At 38.8% G+C, this 7500-nt stretch overlaps 1 protein-coding gene across 3 annotated transcripts in view; it reads left to right on the forward strand.

Moving 5' to 3' along the window:
- Window positions 1-7500, forward strand: part of LOC106873104 (uncharacterized) — a 259225-nt gene that overhangs the window by 1744 nt on the left and 249981 nt on the right. The window contains exon 1 of one of the 3 annotated variants that reach the window (XM_052975585.1): window positions 6460-7316. The exons of the other annotated variants lie outside the window; for them this stretch is intronic. The gene's annotated coding sequence lies outside the window, so the exon portion shown is untranslated. Of the gene's footprint in view, window positions 1-6459; window positions 7317-7500 lie in introns of those variants that run through there. 3 annotated transcript variants of the gene reach the window in all.

Below are 7500 nucleotides of genomic sequence, written 5' to 3' on the forward strand. Positions count from 1 at the left end.
ATATATATATATATATATATATATATATATATATATATAATAGTGTTTTGAAAGAAAAAAGCATGCTGCAGGATTGACAAGAGAGCCTTTGGATGCTTGAGTAGAAGAAGGCCTCTTCCGATGGCCAGGTCTGATCTATGCCTCAGTTTAGAGGGTAATATTTTTGATGGAGTGTTGGCATGAAGGATGTCATGGCTTGTAGAGCTGAATCAACTCATTCAGCTGATGTCATTGGATTCCCAGCTTGCTTTGAGCATGCCCAGATGATTTGCAATTTTCTTCATTCTTTAAGTCGTTTGGTTTAACTTGGCAACTACTTATGGACCAGTTCTCTATACAGTGATGTACAAAACAGTGGATTTATTTATTGTAAACCTGGTGTGTGTCAGAACTTGTTTGGATCAGTATTCATGGGGCTTATCATCAATGCATTTATGACCAGCTAGTAGTCATTGTAGTTTTGATTCCTGTTAGAGTCTACCATTTTTCTTCGTCTCTTTGTGATGGCTATGGACTTGATATTGAAAGGTGCAAGAGGTTACTTGGAGGGAATAAAAATCAGGCAATATCTGGTACTGCTACCACTGTGTGCTTTTATAGATGAGACCACTGTCATAGTGGAAATAAAGAATAAGAAAAACTCTTTGTGAAGTTGATTATTTTAGGCTTTGCAGCTGCATATGAAGGCTAAAACTAGAAAAAGCAGCGGCAATCTGTCCATAATACAGAGTCTGGTTAAAGGAATTTTATTTAGAAATTGAAAGGGAGCTGATTTCAACAATCAGGGTGAATGTAGTTAAGGGCCTTGGCTTTATCTATGCAGTCATCAAGAGATATTGTAGGTGTGGGCCAAGTTAAAGACACAGGCTAACTTCCATTGATAACTATGGTCTGATAAGGAAGTTTAAAATGTGGTGCTACCAATCTGGCTTTTTGTGAAGGCTTTTATGACCACCCCAAGTGCATGAAAAGTATTGTTAACAGGAGTGGAGAAATGGGTAAGGGTGTTAGTAAGTTCTTTCAAGTGTGGTTTAGTGCTTTGCTATACATTACAAGGACGGAGCTGGACAGTACTACTGTAATCTAATTTTAACATCACTGATAGTAAAGGAGTTTAAATTAGAAGTCTGTTTCTATGTGATGCTGTAAAGAAAGGTGTTTCCATGTGCAATCAATATTAGAGGTTGCTGGACTGACCCAATTGTTTGTTATTGATACAGAGGTTATAGATCATGTTCTGTCAACATGTAAGTTATCTCCTGGATGTCTGGTGACACAACCAAGTATTGAGTATCATTAGTGATGCACCGAAACAATGCTGAAGCAATGTGAGTGCAGTGAGAATCAACACCAACTTGCAGCTTGAGGTATTAAAGGATGAAGGTGAGAGGGAGAGCAATAGAGGAACCTAAGCAAAGGAAAGCCAAGACTCAGACTGAAAGGGGAAGGGAGATTGGAAGGAAGTTTTCTTGTCCTTAAGCCATAATATCTTCCTCACTCATATTGTAATTTGTCATACTCCATTTCCTTCTTGACAACATTATTTGCTGCACTGGGATCCATCAAATCCCATACCATCACAGAAACAAAGTTCTACTTTAAACTCCTTTACTATCAGTGATGTTAAAATTAGATTGAATCCTGAACATTTAAAAATGAAAAACAGTTGGTGTATGGCTGAGATTCTTTTTGTTGGAGGGAAAAGGTATTCTATAGTGCAGGCCAAAATTATTGTACAGTTCATAAGGAAAACATCCTGCAGTGCACATTTTATATAAAATATCGAATATGTTTTCTCTCTCTCTTTCTCTCTCTCTCTCTCTCTCTCTCTCACACACACTTTGTTGTGTTAGTCAACAAGGCCAAGGACTCTAATGTTGAAACACCCAAAACCCCCTATATCCTTCAAGAACATTATTGATATATATTAGCACCCAAGAGATGTTTCTTGCAACTATATGTATGTGTGTAAATAGAGACAAAACCAAATGTTGATATTTTGAATGTATATGATACACATAATATCTTCCTCACTCAAAACATTCCAAAATGTAAATGTTAAAGCAAAATTTAACCATACAGTAATTGTCTGGATGGTCTTAAGAGTACCCTCCTACAAGCAGAGAGGAAGCTGGAAGATAGAGGAAATATATCCATTGCCATCACTTACAAGTGAGCATGATTTTAATGATGAGCAGACATAGACACCTTGTTGGTCCTTTCACCCTTGACTTGGTGGAACATCAAGGATGTGATAGCTGAAGGGTAAGAGGCTTGCACCAGTATTTGGCTAGTATTCATATTTATCTAAGGAGACTGAAGCAACATGAAATAAAGTGCCCTGCACAAGGACACACTGTGGTACCCAGTCTAGGAATTGAACCAGCCAGTTTATGATCTTGGAACCAACACCTTAACTACTTCTCTATTTCACCTTCACAAATACACACATGCATTTGCATGCACACACCTACACACACACACACTCACAAAGTAAAATGAATGTCTTGACCGTTTCATGGCCGTTCTTCAGAGAATAAGCATCCAACACTCTTCTTTACCATCACTAATATTTATTGCCATCTTTTAAGCCATCTCCCTCTCTCTTTCTCTCTTACATTACTCCCTGTATCTCTCTTTGTTCACATATTTCACTCTCTCTTGCTCCTGTTTTCTCCTTGTCTCTCACTTCCTCTTCCTCCATCATGCCATTCATGCTGTTTTCTATTCAATCTCCATACTAACATCCCTCATGTAGCTGCATATCTCATTTCCCCACCTTCTCTCTCTTATCATTCTGGTCACACTTGCCTTGAATGAAAGGCAACAACATCATTTGGCATATGTTGGGACAAGGTAGCTCAGTACACTGTGAAGTAGTGAAGTTGAGAGTACTTTTCGATTTTGTTGATTAACATGCCAAAAATGGAATAATGTACAAATGAGTTGTGACTCCCCATCACCACCCCCTATCAAAGAGTAGTAATAGGTTTAGGTATCTGGCTCAAGAAAATAGGTTATGGGTTCCTGGACAAAGTAATGTGTTATGTCCTTAAGTAAGGTACTTTCTTTCACATTGCTCCAATCTGCTTAGCCTAAATACAAGGTGTTCAGGCTAAGTTTTATGATTTTTTTAATGTCTTCTTTTTGGGGGGGAACAATTTGATGTATTGCTGAACTGTCAACAGTGTTGGAGAGCATGAAGATTAAAGTTGTAGTTAAGAAAAAGCTGACATAGAAGACTGGGAGCCACCAGAATACTATAAAATACTTATCAGTATCATGATGGTTTGCACCAGATATCAAAATGCCAACATCATGACTTGTTTAGTGCTCTGTGAACATTGTAATGGCTGTAAGGTGCAACATGGACAGCTGGAATATAGAATACAAAGTTATGGCCTGCAGGAAAGGACACAGCAGGCTTTCTGACTGTGTTTGCTGGAATCCATCCACATATCTTTCAATTCAGACAGCTATGTAAAGCTGCTGAAGACTGTGGTCAATCTATGGCCAGAGAGGGTTGCTGTTGGAAACCTTTATTTGTGGCAGCAGGATTTGGCTCCTTGTCATACCTCCAGAAAGAGTCAGAAGTGATTGTTGGAGAATTTCTGACTTCACCAGCCCCAATTTCTGGCCTCCTAATTCCCACGGTTGTAAATCCAATGGATTACTATGTGTGGTGTGTAGTTGAAAAGGATACTAAATGCTCTGCCTGCAACACCAAAACTGAGTTAGTAGCCAAAATCAAGGGAGTGTTTGAAGATCTTCCTAGGAAACAATGAGGAATTCATGTGCCAGGTTCCAGAGCTGTCTTGAGGCTGTAGTGGAGGCTGAGGTGGACTACTTAGGGTAAACTGTTATCTCCCAGCCATAATTTAGCTGATATATTTTGAGATTTTACAATACATTTATTTTTGGATGGGATATTGTGTTTTCTTTTCCTTTTATGCAAACTGTTAAATTTAGCCTGAGCACACTGTAAGTACCAGCTGAATGCTAGGGCAGCTATTTCTGCATCTATCATATCTTGTCCTGGATATTTTACTGGTTCAAAGGGTGGTAGAGGACTGTGAACCTGCTCATGACTACAGGCATCTAAAACACTTAGTGAAAACATAGTACATGCCATTATATATATGTGTGTGTGTGTTTATTTAAGTGTATGTGTGTGTATTTACATTTGTATGTATGTCTGTATGTATATATATTTATATACTATGTATATATATGTGTGTATATTATGTATAGCCCTACATGTTTTTGTGTGTCTATTATATCTCATAAGTTGCATGTAGACAATATCTTTGACATGACATCTAATGTCATAGGCAGATTTTGGCCCACAAGTATACTCTCCTCTCTCTGCCTTTCCTACAACAATAATGGCTTTTGCTCCTCAGAGTTGATTGGAATTATGACCACCTCCACAGATATTCTTGACCCATTCATCTCTCATTTCATTCCCCTTCTTGTATCCGCCCATCATCATCATCTTGTATCCCTTGCAGTCCTTTCTTTGAGCGTTATCCCTCTGAAATTTCCCCTATTCCAGTGCTCATATCTCTCCTGCAGGTATTGGTATGCAATGGCTTAACAAGAGCATTAATGATGTCAATCTCACATGTCAAAGAGGGCCTTCAAAGGCCATTAGTACTTCCACTTCTTTCCAAGCCCAGCAACTGAAACAAAGAAGTGTCTGAGGGCTATTGTTGTTGGTAGGTCTAAGTTCAGATGTGATTAAAGATATTTCAGTCATAGCGATTATGTGACTACATTGCATTACCTGCCCTCTTTTTTGAAGGATACTCGACTGTTGTTTCTTGCAGGTCAAGCAACCTTTGATGGTGTTGCATCTAAAGGTAGCCACCAGTGATATCGTATTGTGTAGCTAGAGTAAGTGAGAGGAAGATATGTGTGTGACTGACAACTGTTTTGTTTTTGTGGTTGTGTAGTTCCAAGTTGGCACTGATCAAATAGACCTGAAACAAAAAACAAAAAAAGGAAAATGATTTCCAACCATGACCATTCCATGTTTTCTGTAAGCATGGAGACCAAGATACATGTTATCCAATATCTCCTTTTCTAAGACTGTTGCTTTTGATTTGAGGGAGATTTAACTGCTGTTTCTTGCAGGGCATATAACTATACAGCAACACTGCTGTTGCTTGGTGGTGTTGTGGTAAATGTCAAGGATTAATTCTCTGGGGGTAAATGCAGTAATCCCTTGACTATTGTGGGTGTTATGTTCCAAAACCCACCGCAATAGGTGAAAATCCACGAAGTAGAAACACAGTACTGTACTGTATATTTCTTTTATTATTTTTATAATTTGTATGTATTTATTTTATTATAAATGCAAAACAACACCACAGAGGAATCAACGTAAGCTTAAATAATAAACTGCAATCGGTGAACTGTGATAGCTGAACTGCGATATGGCGAGGGATTACTATATCTGGAATATTTTGTGATCTGTGGTTAATGGTGAAAGCTATTGACAGGCTTTTGTGTTGGTGAGGTAAATCTAAGGGGGTGGGGCTGATGCCTCTAATGATTGTGACAGCCCTTTTAGAGGCAGGTTGTTGTTGTTTATCCCAAGTCTGCCCAGTTCTATAATCAAAAGTATTCCAACCAGGTCTCTGTCTTTATACTGGTATCTAAAACTACATTATCAATGTGTCTTGAATTTTTATTGTGATGGTTTGGTGTGATATGAGAGGTGGGGGATTTGGTTGTTATTTCTTACAAGTCATGTGGCCCATTTTGTTTGTAGGGGGGGGGGATGCCATCCACTTCCATGGAGAGTATCACTTTGGTCATTGTGTACTGATAGTGACTGGATATTTATGTGGCATTTGATGTGGTAGAAATAGCAGGACACGTGGGATAATGGGGGAGAGGGAGTTCTTTCTGCATAGGAACAAGGACAGAATTGTCAGAGCTTGGTTGTCTTTGATCATAAGTCTGCTCAGGCTCAAGTGATCAGGGACTAAATAACAAAATGTATTAAATATGGCTAGACTTCCCTCCCTTTCAAATAAACCCCTACCTTGGCAGAGTGGTTTGAGGGTCAGAGAAAATGCCTTGTGTTGTTTCTTATGGTTGTCTGCACTGTCTGTTCAAGTTGTGCCTCGGTCGACTTTATCTTTCATCCCTTTGCAGATTTATTAAGTGCTACACCGTGGTCTTGGATTGTGAAATTGTAAGATCACTGGCTAACAGGCCTTGAAATATCTACATTCTGAATTCAAATTCCTAGTACATACCTTAAAAGACCCCCCCCCCCGAAAAATAAAAGCACTTAGCCACCATCCTTGCCTGATGAGTAAAACAAATCCTCAAAAATAATGCCGTTAACGCTAAAATAGATGGTGTTGGGGTAAAGAGCGGGTCAGGGGCTTTTTCTTAAAACCACATTTATCCTGGTGATTACACACACACACCTCAGGGGCAAATCAAAGAATGGGCAAGTACCATGGCTTTCTGTTCTGCTGTGACAAACAACAGGGAGAGTATAACGATGGCATGGCTATCACCACACATTTCTGTGGGTTATTATCTTCATCTCTTCAGCAGCATGAAGTCAATCAGAGATGGTTATCCGTCTACGATCAAACCTACACACTAAGACATTAAAAATTGAGGGTAGGTAGACGTGGGCGGCTACTATCGGTTAACTTCAACAATATGTTGAGGGCTAAGATATATATGTTTGGGTAATTTACCAATTTTAGTTAAGGCATATTTCATTTCCTGACCAAAATTATTCCAACAGTCACCATCACGTCATTTTTTTTTCCTGTCGAGCAAGTCATGGTAATTAGTTGCTTAACATGCTAGAGATAACAGCCAATACACATTTTAAGTCATAATCCATTGTGTTAAATAGTACGGATACATTGGATGATGCAATTCTAGTTACATATTGTCATCCTTCGGTCTGCTCACTCGGAGCTGGCCTGGAGGTTAAACACCAACCTATACCACATCGGGTACCTCTGACAAGATCGTTAAACGTAGTTACCCAGCAGCTGACTGTGAGCTGGTACCACATCAGTAAGTGGGCAGCCACTGTATCTGACAATGGGTACCTGCATCGTCATCTTTATCACCGTCAGAGGGAAGCTGCTTTCATACACTTGTGTTAATACTACAGTAGCAGCATCACAGCTTCATTTTCTTCATTCGATTTGTTGAAGAAGACGGAGGAGGAAATATTTCGACTCTGATGACCGGCTTTCAATGCCGTCTTGAAATGGCGAACGTTTTACCAGTTTTTGGATTGATTTCACAATATATATTCATCGCCGTTGGTAATTAATAATTTTCTTTGTTCAGTGCAAACACAACAAATATTACAGTGCACACGCACACAATTGTGTATGTGTGTGTGTTTATATATATTTATGTATATGTGTGTATATATGTATGTGTATATATGTATATGTGTATATATATATGTATATGTGTGTGTATATGAATATATGTGTGTGTATA

The sequence above is a fragment of the Octopus bimaculoides genome, chromosome 21 (genome assembly GCF_001194135.2).
Source record: "Octopus bimaculoides isolate UCB-OBI-ISO-001 chromosome 21, ASM119413v2, whole genome shotgun sequence".
NCBI classification, from domain to species: Eukaryota; Metazoa; Mollusca; class Cephalopoda; order Octopoda; family Octopodidae; genus Octopus; species Octopus bimaculoides.